At 40.5% G+C, this 23,610-nt stretch overlaps 1 protein-coding gene across 1 annotated transcript in view; it reads right to left on the bottom strand.

Annotated features, from left to right (window-relative positions):
• PTPN14 (protein tyrosine phosphatase non-receptor type 14) overlaps positions 1-19,702 on the bottom strand; it is a 111,994-nt gene extending 92,292 nt beyond the window's left edge. Inside the window, exon 1 of the mRNA XM_082303344.1 lies at positions 19,489-19,702. The gene's annotated coding sequence lies outside the window, so the exon portion shown is untranslated. The remainder of the gene's footprint in view (positions 1-19,488) is intronic.
• Between the last annotated feature and the right edge of the window lie 3,908 nt (positions 19,703-23,610).

Genomic DNA, 23,610 nt, shown 5'->3' with positions numbered 1-23,610 from the left:
ATGCTTGAGGGCTAACTCTCACCAACACTAACCCATCTGACATACATTGTTTTATGTCTGCTTTGATTTCTTTTCTTTTGCTGCAAAAAAAAAGGGAACGCACATCAGAAATGTTATGGACCACCAGATTTGTTTCATATATTATCAAGGCTAAACATTCAAGCATTTTATGGAGATTAAGAGATTAGACTCCAAGAGATTTTATTCTTCTGTGTGCAAAGCTCTCTCTTTCAATCAAATTAAAAAGTGAAGTTCAAGGTATGTTGTTAATTCCTGAGGGGAAATGATACATAACCCACATGCACAAAGAAGTTGGCTTGTGAGTGGTTTGTTTTTACAGGACAGAATCTGTTTCAATCTATGTTTGTTTAACAAGACGCAAGTCTAACAATGGTAATTTACTAAAGCTTGTGCACAAAGTATGTACAGTACCAGAAACAATGGTCATAACTCCTTCCAAAGATACAAAAGCATCTACAAAACTATCAAAACATAAGCACTCCCCTGGATTAGTAGTTTCAAAACCCCACATTCCAAACAGCTTCATCATTTCAATAATCCATCTATAAACATTTAACTAATTTTGGACTACTGTTTTACATTCCAGCAATGAGTTGCTGCCAGTCAGTCCAACACAAAATTTCACTATTTTTATTTTCACTGATTTTTTTTTTTTTATCCACAGTATCATTACTGTTTGCTCAGACAACTTTTGCAACAGCAAATCTTGGCTTAAGTATTGTACTAGGAACACCAATTGTTCAAGTAGCTATTTACTATTAAGCTCCTCAATCTATATTTAAGCACTTGAATAACCAGCTACTTGTACAACTAATGGCCAGTGACCACACAGCTGCAGAGGCGAGGTGGCACTCTGCCTCCCAAACAAGCCTGTTTGTCAGTGCTCAGGCCCAACCTGCATCCTGCAGTGTTACAACCATAATCACATTTTGAAATGATTCATTATTTATAATGTTGCTTGAGGCTTACTAGATGATATTCTGTTCTCCCTAAGAACCCAATAGAGCTAAATGAATCTTTGTGATGAACAACAACCTGTGCCTTTAGCTATTGCATCAGATGGTCAAAGTTTCTTCAGTCCCTACCCTGTGCGCTTCCAGCACCTGTATTTTACAGAATGTATTTCACCACGATTTCTACCTGCACCAGAAGACTGAACCTTTCTTTGTCATGGTGAATTTTGTCATGCGGACTGTAAAACAATTTTGGTTCAATATTTGCATTTTGCTCTTATGATCAGAGCCCAGACACAGTTTTATGTCAAGATAGCCCAGAAACTTCTAAATGGGCAGGTCACTTCATTAGAAAAGAATCAACCAGAAAACAACCAGGTGTAGCAATTCCCCTCGAGCCTTGGAAAACAATTAACAACAAGGTTTACAAAGAGCATTAAAAATGTTAGAAATACTTGCTTGGCAACAACAAACAACGCACAAACCAGTTCCTGAGGACAACTGGGGAATGGGTTGCAGTTATATTGTAGTAAGGTCTGTAAACTATGGGTGGTTACAGTGCACTTCTTACTAGCTTCAAAAATAAAGTGTTTCACATTTCAGACACATTTGGTCTTAATTAACTGCGGCAATCAGTTAACCATCGTTCAATCGCACATACTTGGAGGGTGACTCACCAGATGTCAGGTGTTTAACTTGCATGTTCCCCAAGTAACATCTAGCCACTGACATTTTTTTCTCCCTTGCCTCCAAAGTACTGTGCACAAATGATCACAGTAGTGGAAAACATCAGAGGATTAATATCATTAGTTATCATGGTTAGGATTACTATCGTTAGGAGAGATATGCAATGCCATAACCACTCTGAATCTTGTAACAACCATGAGATAAGCTGTAAATTGTCTCTGTAAAGGAAGTAATTGAGGGAATGGAATTTCCAAGATTCTCTGAAAGTTGCTTTTTGCTGATATTGTTCAGCTTCTCAATTCTGCAACCGCTACAATGCGGGCACTATCATTATTCTATTTTTTTAAAGAAATACAAATTCAGTGGTGCTACCTATTTGAAGTAGACCTGGCACTTTAATTCAGCACATTTCTAAACAGTACCAAGTCAAACACCTCATTGTTTTTCCCTTACTGGCAGGCATCAATGTACTCAGCACTCATAAAGCATCTGGCTAGCAAGATGTGGCAGCCTTCAAGTTTTGGAATTCTTTTCAGTGCTTCTCTAAAAGAGAATTGTTTTGATCCCCAAGTTGGTCCAGATGGTATCTCAGGATTGTCCAACTCCTCCTTTCAAGATAGCTGCCACTATTGTTCCAGAGGGGTAAGCAAACGGGGATTTTCAAAGCAACCCATCACTACTGGAGATGATCTATCTAAGGAAGCTCACAACATCTAAATTCTCTGATAAGCACTGACAGGAGAGTTTTTGTAAATCAAAACTATTTCTCCCATGTGTCAGACTAGAGCTTTGAAGTCTCATGCAGCTGCTGGGCTGGTAGCACCAGGTGACAGACTTCCTCAGAACTCTCTGACTGCTGATCCTAAAACTGCAACAAACCGCCTGTAGGGTTGGCTTGGACCGGAGAGCTCAATTCCACAGCTAGCAGAACGTCATAGCTTGCGTGGAAAATATCAACACACTGAAAACACTTGTCAGCAACACAAGGAGGCAAAATGAACAATTCCCATTTGAAGAAAAGATTCTGATTACTAAAGCAGCTTGCACAGTGCCTCGTGCCCAGCAGATCTCTTAGAACCACAGAATCATTAAGGTTGGAAAAGGCCCCCAAGATAATCAAATAGAATCTTTGACTGAATACTACCATGTCAACTAAGGAAGTGCCATGTCAAGACATTTTCCACTTCCAGGGATGGTGACTTCACCACTTCCCTGGCCTGCCCATCCCAATGCTTACCCCCTCTTTCAGTGCAGAAATTTTTCCACATGTTCAACCTGAATCTCCCCTGGTCCAGCCTGAGGCCATTTCCACTGGCTATTTTGCATAGGCAATAAGTTAATGCAATTCATCACATAACCAAATAAATAAACCAGTTTTTTGATCCTTCAGTAGGAAAAAGTACATGTGGATGAACATGTGGAGAGGTTCATTGATAACAAAGCACTGCAGACTTAAGCCAGACTTTTCGTACCAAAAACATTTACAAGGGAATTAAAAGGGTATCCTTGACCTCTTGCAAAGTAACACCAATTTTTCTGCAAACTGTATAAAAAGCACTGACATTGAATGCACCAGAAGCACCATACTTCTGCAAAATTTAATAGAAAAATGCTCATTTTACAAAAAGCTGCATTTTTAGAAGTTTAATACGGTGAGAAAATAAATGCCAGTACACATCTCAGTCTCTACAATTTAATCCTTTTTACTTGCACTGAATCTTCACCTAGTATGTACAGTTATCAGAAATCACATTTTGTAGCTACTAATTTAGAAATGAAAAAGGGAAGCATTTATTTCCACCTCTTGGGTGGTGACACTTCAAGGAAAGAGTTAATGAGTATAACTTGAGCAATACCTTAGAGTGTACAGAAAAAATACTTTGCAGGATTGAGGGGACTGGGAGAATAAAAACCAGATATTATCATCATCGTTACTATTAACCCTTTATTACAGATAAAACAACCAAGAGGTATAAGAAAATGAGGTACTTAAAGTGTCTCGATAAATCCAACCAGAGAAACCAACACTCTACAGTGCTTTCGAGAATCCCTTTGTCTAATCCAATCTAGAATTGAAATTATCCTTCTGGAAGTGCAGAAAAAAAAGCTGTGCAGAGAAAGTGACTGTATCACCATGATTAAGGAAATCCTCTTCCTCCAGATGGGTTTCCCCACCATGACACTACAAATTCAACAAACCACATTCAACCCAAGTCTTCAACAGCTATATTCATTTTAGGAGGTCTTTTAGCTAGCAAATAAAACATTGCCCTTAAGCTACCAAGGAAAGAGTGTCACCATTCCAGGAAATGCTCCAAAAATAAATCTCAATGAATGAAAAATTAGACGTCACCTACAACTATTCATTACAATCCTGCATTATCTGAATAAACAAATACATTATGTCACTTGGATATATGTTTTTCAGTAAAAAGCCAGACAAAACACCAAAAAGCATTCTCAGGTTTGTAAACAACAAATATTAACTTCATTAAAAGGATATGAAAAACACACCCATATGAGAGTTATTTTTATTTTTAACAGAAAAGCTCCCTTTGCCAGTACCCGTTCATCTTCTTTGAAAAGTGTGTTTTCCATTCAGCCCAATACTAAAAATATAGTTTTCAATATGGCTGATAAGGCATATATTTCAAATACTGCACCTTTTTACTTTTGCTTGTGCTCTAAACCAATAGAATATGTTTCCTCAATGTAAATCTTTTCTTCAAATTGTTAAAATGGATTATATGCGAAGTCTATTTAATGAAAACTTGTTACTTTTTCCATCAGCCTTAGCAATTTGAAGAATACAAAAAGTGTGCTAAAAGCAGAGGGGCTTGAGGAAGAGTAGCTTTAGATACAAAGCTGACCTCTGGTGAAAAAGCAAAATCTAACAAAGTAGCAAAGAGACTGCGGCAAAGGAAGAGGTTTTTACATCTCTTCTACGCACACATGGAAAATTCACACGCAAATAATTTATCTCTAAACGCCAAAATGGGTTTTTGTAAGGTAATGCTTAAATCCTTCAGAAAGACACTTCACAGTAGAACCCTCTGCTACAACAGGCTCCTCTTACACTGGCATTATCCAGTTTCTTTACACAGTGCAAGCTACTGGACCCTTAATGCACATCACTGTTCAAAGAGTACTGAAGCAAAATCTTGACCTCAGGTAATAACGTGCAACAACGAAGTCACAAAACTGCAGGTACATCTAGCACAAATCTTGAACAGTGATGCACTTCACAAGCCCAACCCTGGGGCTGATGAATGCGCTCACACACCGAAATACAGAAGCAATCTATATTTCTGTATGCACGTGCAGTACAGGGTCTTAAACTCATAGTGGTGTCTGGTTTCATAACATATGCCCTTCCTTATCAAATGTCATTTGTATTGCCATCCCTGCATCTGTCTCCACAGATGTCATCCCATGTAATGGAGCATATGGGCTTAAGCTGACATTGTTTGCAAACAGGAAGAGCTTTTGGCAAAAGGAATTGAACATAAAGTGTTCTGCGGGCTGCCTCTCTTAACCCATCTTTGGTTGGCTCCTCTGCTCAGCTGAAACTGGTCAGCTACTTTCTGAGAGGGCAGAGTGCCAACCTAACAGATGGGCAGAAGTAAAGTCATGCCAAAGAACCAGAATGTGCATCTAATTTGATAATTAGGGGCTGAATTTCCCCTTAGAAATATTGCAATGGCAGCGCACACAAAGTTTTCAAGCTTAAGGGTAAAAGAATATGCTTCAGACTATCCAGTTGAGGGTTAATTCTGAAAATGAAAAAAAAAAAGCCAACAGAAGTGAGCCATGGAGGAGGGAGGAGACCAGCCATAGGCTCCTATCATTCAGGATTAGTATTCTTCAAGGAGAGAAGAAATAAGAGAGAAGGGGAGGAAAGACACAGCAAGATTAAGCCTTTATCGTGAAATAGCTCTCCACAAGGGGCACCTGCAAATCTTGGCCAGAACAGTTCTGCGGCCTTGCTGAAAATAATTTATGCTGAATAGAGATAAAAGCAAGGAACTGATGGCCACTTTACAAAGCATTAAACACAGCTTTCCTGTCCACAAGGAATAGCTAGTAAAAGGCAAAGGACAAAGAGTGTTTATGGCTCAGTGGAAATCAAACATAATAATGTACACACGTACTGTTGACAATTATTGTCTTGGTCTTGATATACAGTGATACAGAGCTGTGGCATTCAAATAAAAAAGTTAACAGTAAAAGAGAGAGAGAAAGAGTTTGGCACTCAATAGAAATTCTCTTTTAATACATTTTGCAAGTTTTCATGCAGTAAGGCAGTGGTCCTATGACTATAAAGAGTCCTGTCAAAGCAGGCTCTTCTGGGTCATTTTTCTCTTCACCTTGTGCGTTCCCTCCCCTTTCTCAAGCCACTTTACTCAGCAGAATGAATGCCAGCAGCCATGCACGGCTCAGTTTGGAAAAAACATTGTTCTAATTAATTCTTCTCTTTCCAGTTCTAAAGTGACTCTTCCAATTTACAGCTTCTGAAACAAAAATATTAAGAGTAATAACTATGATGGCTTCAGTTAAGTGGGATTTACAGGCTTATAGTTTGGATAAACAAAGAAAAATTTTAATCCTGTCTTTTTATCATAAGCCCTGTGTTGAAATACTCCAAGAAGCTAAGAGGTTACTTAGTCTCACTTTGCCTCCTTTGGAAATATGATGTTTCAAGAGGGCTTTCAGGTTGTCAGTGGATAGAAATTAGCTCTCCAACACAAGTAGTGTTCTGAGCCACATCTTTGGAACAGAGCAGAAGGCTCAGTCACAGATTTAAAAAAATTAAAAAATTATAGCTGGAAAGTGTCTAAAATCACATGTGCTGCTTTACAGACCTCCACTGAGGCATCTCCCTCTGAAGAAACTGGTCAATGAAATGTCCTTTGTTCTACTGTCAAATTCTGGCAAGCTCTTTCCCAGTATAGCAGGAGACTTAATTGAGCTTTTGTTTAATTACCATCAAGACAATGATGCTCAAATGAAGAGCACAACATCAGCAAGTGAGTGAAAGCAATCAATTAGGATGAGCCTGAAACTATCTTTCCAGGGAAAGGAAAGGGCTACTCATTACTGCGGCCATAGGCTAAAAACTCAAAATATAAACATGTCATTTACTAAAATAATACATAGCTTTCAGAAGCAAATAAATTAAATGACAGATAGTAACTACAAAGGAGAAGCATCATTATGAAGTAAGACCAAGATTTAATACCACAGCACTGCTGCTAAGCTTAGGAACACAGAGACTCAAGTTAGTGGATTAACGTGAATGCTGGTGCCAAACTGGGGAAGATCTCCGAAATGCACTCCAGGTGCATATTTAGCAACAGCCTAGAAGATACAATAAATGAATCAATGAACACAGAAACTGCCATGGAACATTTTAGGTATCAATTAGCTTGCAATGAATCAAGAAAGTAGTTAGCATCTCCACAAATAAAATATGACAAAAAATCTAAATACTATCCTGGTAACTCCCAAAATCAGTAATACAATTGAAGGTAAAACCACAAAAGGATCTAGTATATATTCTACAGCAATAACACAAGACTTGATATTAAATCCACATCAATTGTTAAGACAGCAGCTGCATTTGAGAAGCCAAAAAAAGTTTAATCAAAGGGGTGAAACCTAAAGACCTTCACATTCAGTCTTCCCTGACACTAAGAAGTGCAATCTCACCCAACACTATAGGCAAACACACACCCTAGCAAGCAAACAACATCCATTAGTGGGAAATGAGACTTAACCATAAGGGACATGCAGATGGTTGAGCAGGGTACACAGCAATAGCAAAATGTTTGCCCATGGTCTAACTAAGGTAGGACATACCTGGAGGAGTTCTACCTCACTGTTCTAAAATTCAGCTCTACCTTTGCTTTAAAACCTCAGGTCTAGGTTTGCCTTTTGCTTTGATAAGTAAATGAGCACATGTGAAATCCAGGAAGTCCATTATTTTCAGTGGCCACAGCTTTCATGCTAAATGGCAAGAGAATACACAAAAGGTTATGTATTTCCAGACTTACTTATTCATTTTCTACCCTAGATGAGCCAAACGTGACACTGTGCATCTCAGTTACTTATTTTCTCAGCCAGAGCTCACAACTGCAGGCTCAGCTATTAAACAACAGCACTTTCCCCACAAGAGTGAGAGTAAGTAGTGATACAGCTAAACAGGTTGTTGAGTTTTTTCTACCACGTATATAAGCACACCAATCGCAGACAGAAGTAGCATTATGCTTTCTTGGCCTGCATGTTATTACAATAGCATCTCCCACTAAATAAAAAAAAAATAAAAAAAACCAACTGGGTAAGTATCAGAGTTGAAAAGCTATTTCAGACAAAGTAAGGAAAGTGGACAGAAAAAAAATTAAAAAACACAACAGGAAAAAACAACCCCAACACATAATTTAAGTGAAACCTTTATTACAGAAACATGATACTGGTACCTCCTGAAAGAGATCGTAAAAATAATGGAAAATACCCTGGTGAGACAGGAAGCTTAAACACAGCTAATCTAAGGATAACTTTCATAATACAGGAAGCAAGCGTGCTACCAAAGAGATGACAAAACCAGAGATTATTTTAGGTGTTTACTTATTCCCAGATGAAGCTAAAAAGTGTGCTAAAGGAGCTTGAGGTAAGCACGCCAGACTTACCGCTACAGCCTTTTGATTTAAAATAAAATCACAGCACTTACTTGGCAAGTAACAATCATCCAACAGAACTTACTTTGGTACAAGCTGTCAAGAGTTACTGACCTCTTTCACACACTCACTTTTGGAAGTGCAATTTCCTGTTGCAGACTGATGTCCTGATCCCGCAAACCTCTGCTCACACAAACACCCTGGGCTGCCAGTTGTGCTGGTACACGCCGGAGGCTTGGGGATGCAGTGCTCACCAACTGGACTTCCTGCCTGGAGCTTACTGTGCCAAGGTAAATAATTACGATACCACACTGACAGATGTGTCAGAGGTATGAGGTATTAACTAGATTTACTACAGTCTTGAATAACTGAGTTGTAATTTTCCGCTCTCCTGGCACATAACGTAATGATGCGAGGTGTCTTACAATGCCAGGATGCACCCAACTGCAACACTTAACTTCTGTATCTTAGAGTCCACGTGTATTGCACTGCCTCTTCTGCACAAGACTCTTGAGCCCCTTTTGTCTAACCACACCACTCCTCCACCAAAAGAGGGCTGAACTGAACCCAAAAAAGTCTCAGTTACCTCTGCCTTGTAATCCACTGAGACTAACAGAATTTAAGATGTGTTTGGACAACATTCTCAGACAGGTGGTGCAATTTTGGGGCTCATCCTGTGCAGGGACAAGAGCTGCACCCCATGATCCTTGTGGGCCCCTTCCAAGTCAGGATATTCTATGATTCTGGTCAAAGGACATAAGACAGTTGTCATCATCATGATCCTGGCAGGACAAAGATGGTGTAATCAGTGCTCAGTCTCAGCAGACACGGCAATCAGGCATTCTTTTGTTTTTAATTTCCTCTGACCTTGCAGTTTGTCCTTGCAGAGTTCTCACTGTTCATGAGCTAAGGCATCTGTTTGAACAAACTTAGTACACAAACTGCTTCCACACACTCGATAACGTCTTTTGCACATAATTCCACCAGATCTTCAGAGCCACCATTCATTGCCATATTCCTTAAGTCAAGAAGATATGGAAGTATAGAAATCACTGAAAATATGAAAGATTTGACACATAGTCTTTAAAGGCATATACAGATAAATACTACAATGAAATAACGTAATTGATTCCAGTATTTCAAAGTGTCCTAAAAACAAAGTGAACTTTTCATTATCTGAAATTTCTAACTTCTGAGAGATATAAACTGCAGAGGTAAAGCTCATGGTCATGTCTAGACATCACTTATCCAATGCACAATGCCACAGTAGTTGTGGTGACAGGCAGCTGGCAACACAACTGTACACAGCCTATAATAAAGAACATCACATCTGGGAGAGTACAGATCAATGATCTTCATCTGTTGACAGAACTATTCTTAAAAGCCATATACCTTTGTTATTTTATAAACTTCATTTATCTTTCCTATATTTCTTCATCATTATGGGGATGAGATATATATTATGTTTTAAAACAAAACAAAACTACAAAAACCCCACAAACATTTCAAGCTCTCCTCAATCTCTTTTCCTAACGCGTAAAGGAATCACTGCATAAAGACTTAATAAAACACCTATCACTGACAACATCACCCAGAACAGATTCTGCACTGTTTGGTGCAAAGTCCCTTCCTGTGCTGTTAGCACTTGATACCCAGACCTATCAATCTGTTACCCTGATTAAATTCTTTTAGGTTTGACTGCTCTACACAAAAATCACCACACATACCAGTAAAATAACTTCACTGAGATAACAGTGATGGAAATCTACATTTAAGTCATCACCCAAACAGTTCCTATCCACACTGGTTCTCCATGAGAGGCATTTAGGACCTTTCTTAGAGCGTGTTGCAGAGAGCAGGTTGAATGATGTCCGATGGAACGTGGTGTACAAAGCACTCAGCGTGGCCAACATGAAACATTCCTGGGTATGACACCTAAAGAGAGCCCCAGGTGGGGCAGGAATACACACGGGCAAATGAATGCATGGCCCGTCAAAAGCCTCAGGATAAAGCAAACGAAGTGTGTATCAAAGTCTAGATATGAAGGTATGAAATACTGCAAAGGAGGTCAGTTTCTTCACAAAGGCTCCAAAACACTGCACTGCCAAAAGTACTTACTGAAAGATTTCTGGATGGGTTTTATACTACCATTTTACCAGATTCTTTGCCTAAAAATGGGTTCAAATGCTTAAGCAAAAAAAAAAAAAAAACCACCAATAAACAGCCAAAGAAAGCTTGATTTTTTTCCCAAGATCAGTAACCCAATTCATCTTTACCCTTAAAAGAACTGCAAAAAATAACAATTACTGGAGCTAATATCACCGGCTTTTAAATTAAAAAATATTTTATTTTTTCAAACCACTACAAAGTAAGTGATCTCCTTGATTACAAAGCCAGAACCTTCTCCATTTTTCTGACAGACTTTGACTCTTCAGTGAATGTTTCAGTGGACTGTTGAGTCTTATTTTAACACAGTTCCCACAACAGAGCTATTCCTAAGAAATTAACACTATAAATCATAAAGCTCATTATTGGGAAGTTTTCCTAATAAACAATCCAGATTCTAAGTTGAACTTATAAAATTATTTTATTAACAGTATTACCAAAGGGTCTTTTTTAACATGGAAGTTTTAAATGTTATTTTATTTTCATTCACATATCTTAACCTTTGCAAAAGGCACTCAACAAAACTAACATGTTCTGCTTTCAAAACCACGGCCACAGGGCACTCAGGTTGTGGCAAAAAGCCTTCTTGAGATAAACATGCACAAACCTGTTTTCTTCATCATAAGAAAATATTGGAATAATGGAGGATATCCTTCCCTGTCATTGTCTTATCCTCTGCTGCTCTCTTTGATTGCAACATACAACATGAAGAGACTGACAAATGCACTTGCTCTGATTCCATCCCAAGTAAAAAAATAAATTACTTTATAAATCCACACTATTAAAGAGAGCAGAGAAAGCAAAATTAAGTGGCATTTAACAATGGACAATGTTACCTGAAGTTAGCTGAATGCCCCTTTTATTGAACAGATTTACATGCAGAGGACTTACTGTATTATCACCAGCTCATAGTCCAGCCAGTCATGACCATTCCAGTGTATTGCTGAATGTATGGGGGGTAGGAAATGCAGAATTTCACAGCTGCATGCAAAGAACTAGTGGTACTTGTCAAAGACACTGACAACACAAAGCTAACATGAAAGTTAAGCCATGTGTTAACAAACTTCTACTGTAATGCAAGCTGAAAATAAAAAAGTAGGTAAGAAACCTTATATAACATCAACCAAAGCTGACAATATTGACTAATAGACAAAATGACTAATTGTCTCCAATGTGCACCCACCCCTTGTCAGATGTTTTGACAGATTAATTAGTGCATGGGTGGCAGTCTTCATACCTCAGTCAGGTTCAAGGAAAAACTGTAAGACTACATCAGTCTCTCCAGATAAACCCATTTGTACATCAAAAGAGACAACCAGGCCATCATTACACAAGGTTTTGAAAGCTCAACCTATCCACAGTAATAATTTACCCTTTCAGCAGTGAAAATTTATATGCAAATGTACACTACAAGAACTTAGAGCCATTCTGTGACCAACAGTTTTAGGTTGCTACACCAGCAGCAAGGAACAAGAGCAGCCAGAGCAAAACTAACACACAGCAAGCAGAGATGATCTCATACCCCAAGCTACTGCATTCTTCTTACAGGTGCTTCTTTTCATTCCAGCTCCAGAGAAATGCTCATCGCTTCACAAAGTCAGGCAGGTCCTGAGGTGGTATCAGTAATTTTCTTCCAGAACAACTGTCTCAATTACTGAACCATAAATCTGCATTTCTGATTTTGCATATTCAAATGCCCATGGCAATCACCAATCAAATGCAGAAACCAGAAAAACTTTCTAGAGGTGAACCAGCTTTAGAGGGCAGGCCATGACCAAAGAAACTGAAATCCTTATAATACATGCCAGCACTCCCCAACACACCGTTTGCCTCTTGCACCAAACCATTTCTTCTCCTCTTCCTCAGACTGTAATTCCAGACATGTATTTTGTCTTTTCCTATTTGTAAACTTCCCAGTACATTCTACAATACCGAAAGGAATTCAAAAACATTACTTTTGAATTGAAATTTATCTCTCCATACACAGAATTGTATTTATTTAAACAATTCTCTGTACATAATGTTAAGCAGCATGCAACATCAAACTGCATAGCAAAAGCCCTAAAATATGCAAAAAGCAAAAATAACGTTCATCTTTAAATAGCAGCTTTTATTTCCACCTTGTCAGAAAGAAAGACAATAAGAAAACGGAAGTGAAATTGTCAGCAACAAACATACTTACCATTTGGATGCTAAATGTTAACCCACCTCAATAATGCCCTCCTGCAATATTTGAGTTCTGTTTTACAAATGAGATTTCCAACAACACAAAGATGCACTTTAGGGCACCAAGCTAGGAAGGGCAACATGGATACATGGAAGAGAACTTGCAAAAAAACCCTGTCACTGCCTTTCTTTGCTCTCAAAAAGAACCTCAACAAAGTGGGGATCAGCAGCACATCAAAACTGTGACTTAGCTTCCTCTGCTGTCACAGATTCCCACAGCACAGTCTTGGCAAAGGTGGAAGGACTCACAGGACCTTTACTCAAGTATGTCTGAGTGAGTTGTTTCATTCACAAGCAGAAACTTGCCCTGTCCACCCTCCATTCTGAAACAGCCAGAGCTCTGAAGCTCTGTCAGTATTTCTGTCTACCAGCAGCAGACTGCACCAGTCATCCCGTTCAATTAGCAGCCAATTTCTTGATCTGGTAAGCTGACCAAAGCATCTTCCTAAACAGGCTGAATCTTCACAACACTATAAAGAATGTAAATAGACATCAATTCCACTCAGAAGCTCTTAAAATATACCAAACTAGGAAAAACAAGAAAAATAAACGAAAAATTATTATCATTTCAGATGCCTGTTTTCCAGGACCTTTGAAATAAATTCCCACCACCCCCAAAGCTCATCAGGGTTTTTCTTTCTGAGGCAGGTCTGTTCACATCAAGCATTTCACAAGTTCTTAGGGGAGAAGTCGGATTTCCTCTGAAATCCCTCTTCTCTATATTTGAGGTAAGACTTTCAAGGCCTGCTCCCTTCTGAAGGTATCAGAAGTTTCACTCCACCTCAGCACAGGGCAAATTAAGCCACTGAATATATTGTTTTTCCCCTCTCCTCTCCCTCTGTCCTGGTAAACAACAGGCACAATGTTTTGTGTAGAAATTCCTTTACACACTGTCTCCCTTTCAAAGCACCTAAGATAAGCACTGCATATCACATACCCAGAAAATGCAGGGTTTCCACTACCAGCAGGATACCTTTTGCACTGAAAGAACAAATAGAAGTCCTGCATGAAGAGGTCAAAATCAAAATGGCATCAGTGATAGACATCAAAAATAGGATCTGGCTTCTATCTGTTGAATCTCTGATGGGCAAAGTCCCCTGATTTTGCCCAGGCTTGTCCAAAAACCTGGCTTAATTATCATCACCAATAAAAACCTAAAGGCATTTTATCTACAAGGTAGTGAATGCCTCCTCTCAAAAGAGGGAGTTTCATGATAAGAGCTAATCTCAAAAACCTTAGGAATGCAAACTATTTTCTCAGTTGTAAAAACAAGAAAGAATTTCACAAACACAAGTTAAAACAACCACTGGTAACCTCCTGCTTCTCTACACTGCCAACTTCTCCTGGGCTAAGGCCCTACCTTTTGTCCTTCAGAGAGATATGCTTTGAATCCAGCCCAATGGTCAAAGGATGTCCCAAGAGAGGACATCACTTTTGTGCACCTTTACAAATGAGAGCCTTCCCATAAACTTTATTTTCCAAGTTCAAAAAGCAGTGCAAGGCTGCCTTCACAACAGCTTCAGCCTTTTCAAGAAGGAAGTCAAAGTCAGTCCACATTTTATTTTGCAGATAGCTGTCAGGCAGTCCATAAGACAGCTCATTCTGGCTGCTTAGACTACCTAAAAGTTGCACAAGTCCTGGCTTTTTATTCTTTAAGCTATAGCATAGTTTTCTGAAACTTCTACAGACAACTCTTAACCTATGTTATCTACTACATACACTAGTCTGTTAACATGAGGTGTTGATTGTTAGATCAATCACAATGCCTGCCACTAAATCAATCTTTCCCCCAGCCTGCAGATATGCAAGGATTCCACGGTGTTGGTACACAATTTTTTGGCAATATTTTCTGTGAAAGACCCACTAAGTTGCAAAAGATGTAGTTATATCTATAAACCAGTCCCTGTGCTTCTCACAGCCAGACACAGAAATATCATTCTGTTACAGAAATCAAAACTATTTATATTAACTACCCAAATTTTTAAAATACCCTTTATTCATCAGAAAACATACTAGAAATCATAACCAAATTGATTAATAACAGATACCAGTGCTATCTGCCTTTTAAATGAAGCCTAATCATCACTTCTGTTCCTCTCTATGCCTGCCCAGGCCACAGCAGAGCATGTCTCAATAAATTAAAACTTGAATGTGTTAAAGACTTAAAGTCTAATGCATACTTTCCATGAAACCTGAACATATACAAAGAAATTAATCTTTCAATTTCACCTGCATGAATTTGTAATTAAAATCAGCATCATTCACAGTACAATACAGAAACTAAATTACTATACTGCCTAATCATCGGCCCAATATCCTGCTTCTAACAGCGGCTTACCCTGTAAGAAAACATACAAAATATCACAACTGGCACATATAGCATGATCTATCCTAAGAGAAATTTCTCAATCCCTGTCACAGGGCTGATTTATGCCCTAGAGCAGTACAGTTAACATCCCTTCAGGTGTAGCTGTGACTCTTCCTCCCATCCCTAGAACAGTTCACTCACCTTGTTCATCCTACCAGGCTTTTGGTTTGTATGATCTCCTTCGGTGGTATACACCAGAAATGTTGATTTAGGAGTATTATACACATTGTCTTTCAAACTACTCCCTATAACCAGTCATTGTATCAAAAGGTAACAGCCAACCACTATTTTGCACATACACATCCTACCTCCTCTAACCGACCCCCTTGAAGCAGTGCTACACTAATATTTTCAGTTCAGCTTCATACAAATATTTTTCAATCAATCTCCTTTGACAGGCAATCACAAATTGATTATTCCAGGTCAATCTGAGCATCAGTTTAATGGCATCCTTTGTGTCATTAACACCATATTGCAAAACAACTGTGTCATTTCTCTCCTGCCCAACACTAAGCGTTAAGAAGGTGCACAAGTTCAAATAAAACATTGTTGAAATCTTCCTCTCCAACTTAATAAATACAGTTAATTTACAAACCAGTAACATGAACAAGTAATTTGATTATTCCGTCTAACATGCACATTCTTGAATTTATCAGCATCATCTGCTATGCTTCCCTTTCACCCAGCTTTCTTGGATTCCCTTTACAATTTCTCAGTCTTCTTCAATCTTGCCTAATCCAAATACTTTTGCATCATTAGCAAGTTTTGGCACACCATCATTCATCTAGTTTATTAGATCACCAACACACATGTTCACCACCCTCTTTTTAGAGGTGTTTATACATCACATAATGTAATTTTAGGTTTACATTGTTACTGACAAAATAAAAAAGTATTCTTAGTCATAAGGACAGGTAGACTGACTGAGAATTAGAAAGGAGAGTTGCAGGTTCCAGAAGACACGCTTGGTGTTGAGCAAAGCTCAGTACCTAAACTCTACAAGAGCAGAAAATAAGACTCTCACAATGGCTACAGGACATCAGAGGGGTCAGTGTTCTCTTCTTCCCAAGCCAACATGCAACCATTATGTTATACACCCAAAATCCTCCAGAAAAGTCCTTTGGTCAGAAAACCTTTCTCATGTTAGCTAAATTCATAGTCCCTCAGATACTCACATATAGCTGACAATAACATGCACAACTGCTTATTAGGACAGCCATGATAAGGTGGGAAATACATTTTAGAACAAATATACACTTCTTTTTACATACTTTGTGCTGCACCATAATCTTGTGTCCTTAAATCCTTCCACATTCCAGATTTCTCCTCATTCCATCCTACAGCCCAGAGGAAAGGGGAAGAGTCATGGACTGCAGTTCCAGCTCCTGGGGCTATCTCTACATTGGTGAGGAGCCCTATGCCTTCAGAGGGTGTGACAGGTCTCCTCACAGATCACCTCTTCAGCTTCACATGCACAGCAAACCAAAAGGCTTTAAGCAGAACACGGGCACCTCATGGGACAGGCTACACTTGCTCTGGACATGGACTGAATCCAGCACCACCAGAGGAAGCTACATGTGCCCACTGAGTTTTAAGGTCCCTGCACCAGGCACAGGAGGATAGGGGTTAGACAATGAAACCAAAATCATACTTTTACCTAAAACATGGACTTCAGCTCCATTCCTTTAGGAACTACTCTTTAATTATTACTTTTAATATACATTTTTTAATAATTTCACAGGTGGAGGCAGCAGCTTTCAAGAAATCTCTGAATAGAAAACCAATAGATTTTGAAAAAGGAACCCAACTTTTTCACATTAAACTTCTGAGAATCTTGTGCACAATCTTGTGCCATACTCCCTCCTCACAGGAGGAAAATCTACACAGTAATGGTTTATTTTCAAAGATCAGGATCTGTTCCAATGGAACTCCACAAAGCATAATAGGCCAAGGCATGCAGTACTTCACAGTGGACTTAGACATAAAAACTACTTTTATGGCATTTGCTCAGCATAAAAATTAAGCCTTTATTGAAATCTTCTTACAACTGAGCTGGATACACATACACAAATATACTGCATGCTAAGTATTATAGCTTGGCTCCTGCAAGGACTTGTATACATGTTTATTATTACATATATAAAAGAAATCCCATGGTTTCAAAGGTACTATTCATGAAGGCAAATTGAAGCACATGGGTGGGTCTCTGCAGGACTAGGACCTATATGCTACTGAGCAGCACTGCCTGCTGGAAACTTTCTACCTGTTGTATACTACCAGCAGTTTATACATTCCCCCCTCAGCTGACAAACCCTTGCAACAGGATTTGCTTCCAGCTGAGGAGATGAAGTTAACATACACTTTTCATACTGCATATACCTATGCTAAATATAAATCCATATTAAAATGAGCTACTTAAGTAGCAATTAATCAAACACAGCCTCACTGCATAAGAAGAGAAACAGAATGAAAAGCAGCAGATTAGCTCAGCAGTACCAAATAAACATAGAAAAAGGAAGCCATAGATTTATCAGAACGATGCACACACCTCTATTTGTGTGTATATATATAAAAGACTTTCTCCATGATTGGAGGAGCCACTGGTGGCCAAAACAATATGCTAAGTGCACAAGAGTAGATGCATTTCATAGAAAGCCATTCCATACCTAAGTTACAATAACTGACTCATGGGCTTCTGCTGGACGAGAATGACCAGGAGAAAAGTCAGTCATTAGTACTAACACTGGTTGCTAATTAACCCTCATGAACAACGCTGCACCAAAGCTACTTCTGCTACTATTACAGAAACATTTAAAAGGCACGTGTAAAACTGTAAATATAATGTACATACAAAAGCTCAGTACAGAGATCAGCCCAGCAGCCCTTGCTCTGGCGTTGGTCTGCACCACTGGATTCCCTGAGGATGCATCAAGACAGTCATGCTATACAGCTTCTCGCACACAAATGCACTGGCAGAATTGATGGCCTACAAGCTCTGCCACAGATTTTAGGGACTACCTTTTAGCTGATGGACTGTGCTGCAACCCATAAGTTTGCAAAGCTCCCAAGTTTTGCATCATGGCCCATGAGATACACACAAGTGTCCTCTGTAAGCAACTCTGGCACAGCCTTCTGAAGATGCCAGAGAGAGTTCAAGTACTGCCGATAACTGAACAGGTCCTAAAGCTTATTTGCATTACTATAATATCAACACACACTCTATTTTACACCGTGTAACAAGTACTAGATGTCAGCTACAAAACCCCCAGAGGCCAAGAGCAAAAGCTGTTTAATCAGTATTTTGTCACTCATATTTGATGGGACATTCTCAGCTGGATAACCAGAGATCAATCTCTGCTGGGGCTGCCTCCCCTCACATCTCTCCCCAAAAAGTCCTACCTCCTCTCACAATATGGAAGTTGGCAGGTGGTGACTTGTGATTTTGGGGGGAGCCATTTTATATGTATATTTTTCCAAACTCTGAAGAAATGCAGCATGTAACTGTGCTTTCGGAATGGCCAAACCCTGTAACAACTATCTGCACAGAGTTTAAAGAAAAAAGAACTGGCTTCTGGTAAAAGCATTTCTTCTATGGTTTCAGGCTACATGCCAAAAAATCCCAGAAAACTTGGGATATTGAATACTGAATCAGCCTTTTATGGGTCACTGTTCCCACCTTGTTAAAGTTACAAACAACCAAAGAGTTGTTCATAATGGAAACATATGATTATTTTACGCAAATCAGAGAGATAAAACGTTCTCAATAGGAAAGCTCCAGTACACATTATATCCACATACCACACATACATTATGTAACGCTTGTCCCAAATACACCCCAATAAAGTGAGCTGGTTTGAGATCTTAACAATTCATCGAGTTTGCCACATCAGAAACGAGAGTAGATGTCACTCTTCCCTGCCTCGCCGCGATCTTTGCTGTAGCACTCGGCAGAGTTACAGACTCGCTGAAGACGGCCAGTTTAGGCTTGACTGTAACTAACAAAGAGCAAGGTAAAGCCCCGGGCGGGGGGAAGGCAAACACGGGCATGCCGCGATGTAAATAGGGGCAGCCCAACACGGAGCCCTGCCCGTTCCTCGCTATTTACAAATACCTCTTGACTAGACAAATGCCGTGTTATCTGGGTGTCTAACAGATTAACTTCACGGGCTGGACGGACCGTCCGAGGCTCGCTTATCGCAGGTCACCGACTGGCATTTATAAGGCAAGCATGGCTATTTTGGTGGTTCACAGGCAGCGGTGCACACCCGGCAGAGCTGTGTTAGCACGGCGAGCCCCACGCAAACGCTGCCGAGTGCGAGGCAGCGCTCGGGCTGTTTCAAAGTCTGCGCGGGGACGCGCCCGAACTCGAGCGAACTCGGCGGCGGCTCCTTACCTGCTGGGCAGCGCGGCGGCTCCGGCTTTGTGCGCGCCCGCGGGAGGCGGCGGTCCCGGCCCGCGGCTGCCGCCGGCACCCGGCGCTGCGGAGGGAGAGCGGCTCCCGCCGCCCCGGCCCGGCCACCGCGGGGAACTTCGGCGGGGCGGCCGGGAGGGCGCTGTGGCCGCCGGTGGCGGCGCGGAGGGCCGGGCGCCCTGAGCTCCTGCTGCCGGCCGCGGGGTGCGGGAAGGAGGGAGGCAGGGCGGGAGGGAGGGGACTGGTGTCCCGTGGGGGCGAGCGGGGCCGGCGGGCGGGCGAGCCGGAGGCGGCGGGGCCGGGGCTGGGCTAGGGCCGGGGCGGCGCGGGGAGTCACGGCCCAGGAATGCCAGGAATGTGGGGCGGCCGCTGCGGCCGCGGGGCCCGGAGACGTCGGGGACGCGACTTGGGATTTCTTTTCTCTTTTTCCTTCTTTCTTTCTTTTTTTTCCTTCTTTTTTTAACTCTTGCCCCCTCCCCAAGGAGGGAGGAGGAGGGCTGAAACCCACCCCGCGGAGGAGGGAAAAGGAGGGAGGAAGAGGAGGGCGCAGGCTCCTGCCAATCCGGGCGGGTGCCGGCGGCGGCTCTCCCGAGGAGGGCAGAGCTACCAGGTGCGGGTGCCAGCCCCTTCCCGGCCTCTTCCCGCCCCTCCTGCCGTGGGGCTCCGCGCACGTGTCGGCCCGGCCCGCCCGGGAGCACCGGCGGAGCTGGGGGAGCACCCCCAGACAGACTTTGGGAAGGGGCAGGCGGGGAGCCGAGACAGGCTCTGCACGCGTGGGCCTGGAAGCTCCTGAGATCTCCTTCCAGCCCTCCCGGACGAAGGCGCGGTACCGCCCTGCTTCTCTGTGGCCACTTTTCTGCCCTTCCTTAACTCCCTGTCCGTCTCCTACAGCCTTGCGCGACAGCATTGTTTGTCCCTGTGTTTGCTTCTGCTCTTCCATCTCAGTCCTTTCGGTCTCCTGCTTACTGTGTGACCCTCACTTCTAGAAGGGTGATTATCCCTGCTCTTCCAGCTGCACAGAGGGTAAAACACCCGAGAATGGAAAACACTCATGATCCTGCTGTCATGCCTGTGCCTTGCTGGAAAGCAAGCAGGAGAAAACCTGAAGTTGGCCTAAAACGTGGTAGCTTGTAATTACACGAAATGCCCAAGACTTGGCAGATCTGATGCCTGCTATAAATGAGAAAAGGAGCAGGGAACACATCATGCTGTAGGAATACCGTCAGGAAGGTTGAGACTATCAACAGGTGTTGAACATACCACACCAAATCAAGTAGGCTTAAGAGCAATGCGAATATTAGAAATTATGTGTAGATGCTCTTGTGCATCATAGCTAATGGGTAATTTGCAAAACTATTTTTGCCTGAAAAACTACACTTATTTAAAATTATCCACATTCCAAAAAATAATCCACATTCTAGAAAGTATGTACAAAATACCTCTGGTACCAATGGGCATCTACAGAAATGTCAAAGGCAGGTATCCCTTTAAAATAACTGTGATGCCTTGAGGAATTTAAGGACTCTTGCAAACAGGGAAAATTATTAAAAATAGTGATAAATGAGAATTGATACTATTTTGGAGTTGGTGTTACTGTTTGTTTCTTGTATACCTTACTGAAGGAGTAAGTGAGCAGATTCACTGGAGTCAGGATTACTCAAGTTATTAATGGTAAGAGGATCAGGAGCTGAGAGAGGGAGAAATAGCACAGATTCGTGATTTTGATAGATAAGTAATTGTATTTAAACACTGTACATGGAATCACAAGCCTATGCCTTACCTCTGGCATAGTAATATTATAATTACATTTTGCAAGCACTCCTTTTCATCTGAGACTCTCAAACATTTTACAAGCACCACACCTTAATGAAGTAAGTAATTATCCCCATTTTACATATGGCTACACTGAGGCACTAAGAAGTGACACCATTTAAGATTTAAACTTGAATTGTACTTGACCACAAGTACAACTGTACTTGTAGATATGAGAGCTTAGAGTAACAATCTGGAAGAAACATCAAGTGTCAGGATGAGATGATAAGATGGATCATGGAGTCGCTGTGCTCTGAACTGATACAGAAAAGGGATTTCCTTACTGAGTAGAAAGTTGCAAAAGAGGGTAGTAGGATTCAACTTGTTTGGTTGCTGTCCTGTTTTCCCCATGCTGGGCCGGGTGTAAGGATGCTGTTTTTAACACAGTAAGTACTGACTTGCGCATCTATGCCTCAAGGTGGTGTGCTGGCTCCCCAAAGTCTTTCAGTCGAATTCCTGGTTTGCAGCTGGTCACTTTCACTTCCTCAGGTCTCTCTGCATTCGAAGTAGAGTTACTTAGGGACCTTAACTGCAAAGGAAACGTTTTTACAAGAATCACTGACACGTTGAAGGAAGGCAAGATTTGTGGGGGAGATTTGACATATTGGTTACCTGCAGGATTGGGTCCCCTAGAAGAGATCAGATTACCTAGAATAAATAAAATCATACTTCTTATCAGCAAGAGCAACATCAGCTCAACAAACTGCAAAATAAAATACATTGCAAATTTACCCAAGCAAGAGAAGCTCCCGAAACTGAGAATGGTGATGATCATTACTTTTCATGACATTACTTAATGCAGTGATTAATATGTGTATTAGACTCTCAGAGACTGTAGCAGTAGGTGCTTTAAAAATCAAGCTTCCCAGACATTATAGCTGAGTTCTGCAAAGAGGTTTCCATAAGCAAATCTGCTGTGTTGGTGGTACTACAGTTTTCTAGGACCATTAAAACCTGGAATCTTTACATACATCTTTGTTCCTTAAGAGCAGGCAGGAGTGCATGAATTTGGGATTAAAACTAACAGTTCTTATCTGCTAGTTGGGGAGTGATTTAATAAAAGACTAAAACTAGTGTAGGTGTTACTCAAACTGTTTCAAGAATTGGAGGTAAAAGTGATACAAATTATTGATTTGGTTCCAAGTGCCTGTGCTGGTTCAAATTTGTCCAGAAAACCTTGATGGTTAATCTTGTATCAGTCATATGTGGGCTGGATTATGTATTGTCTTTCTATACTGCTAGAGAATTTTACAGCAATTTTTTTTACCTGAAAACACGACACCTCTAAATTATATTTAGAGATTTTATTGACTTGTGATAATGATTTATGAACTCTATCTCAAAAATATTTCCTCTGCTCTGGTATAATTTAATTTTTATACTGGATTCTTTTACAGTATCACCAGGATTATTGTATTAAGTGCTCTACAAAACAGAAACATCTAAATAGCATACAAATAAAAACATCCCAACAAATGGGAAATAACTTACTGACATAGGACTGTACCTCAGCTACCTTAGCTACCAGTTTTTGGCCTGATGTTGGGCGTGTAGCAGCACATCCCTGTGTCTGTTTTCTTGTCTGAAAATTGAGAAAATGATAGTGATCTTAGGAAGGTGCTTTTTGATTTCCAGATGAAAGCAACCTATAGGAGAGATATATTATTTAAATTTTTGTACCTAAATTTTGGATTTGGTAGGCCTGAATGTTGTCTCAAACCCTCGTGAAAATAAAGCCCAACACCATTCAGCTTGACCGAATGATCAACTATCAGCAGAGGAAAACTGACTTTATCTATGTCAAAATATAGGAGACATTTATTATGAAACTGTGCAATGAATTTTGAAGTGTCTTAGCACTTTGCTAGCAAAACCTGTATTAAACATATTTTGAGTATGTTAAGGAATCTTGTTATAATGTGGAAAAAATCTCAGTCCTTGTTGGTTGATGAAACCATGTCATAACCTGTTTCATACAAAACTGTCTTTAAACTGTGCTTAAGCAACAGCTGGCGGTTTCTCCTGTGAATAGTAGATGATGTTTCATTAGCTTTACAGTCATCTACATTACAATCAAATCAAAGAATGCAGTTGCAACACATGCCCAATTTGTATTGTAAATGTGACCCTAACAGTGTTCCTAAAATCTCTGTCATGTGCTACAGCTGGGTACACTGACCTGATTGTAATGTAATGAGCAGAAACTTAGTGCACTAGCAGAAATTCCCATTCCTAAAATTATGTTAGTTCTTTATAAATTGATACTTTCAATGTTTGAAGCTTACCACAAAA

Source organism: Coloeus monedula (genome assembly GCF_965178545.1).
Source record: "Coloeus monedula genome assembly, chromosome: 2".
In the NCBI taxonomy this organism is placed as follows: Eukaryota; Metazoa; Chordata; class Aves; order Passeriformes; family Corvidae; genus Coloeus; species Coloeus monedula.
Note: the sequence above shows the minus strand (reverse complement) of the source record. Positions and strands in the feature narration are given on the sequence as shown.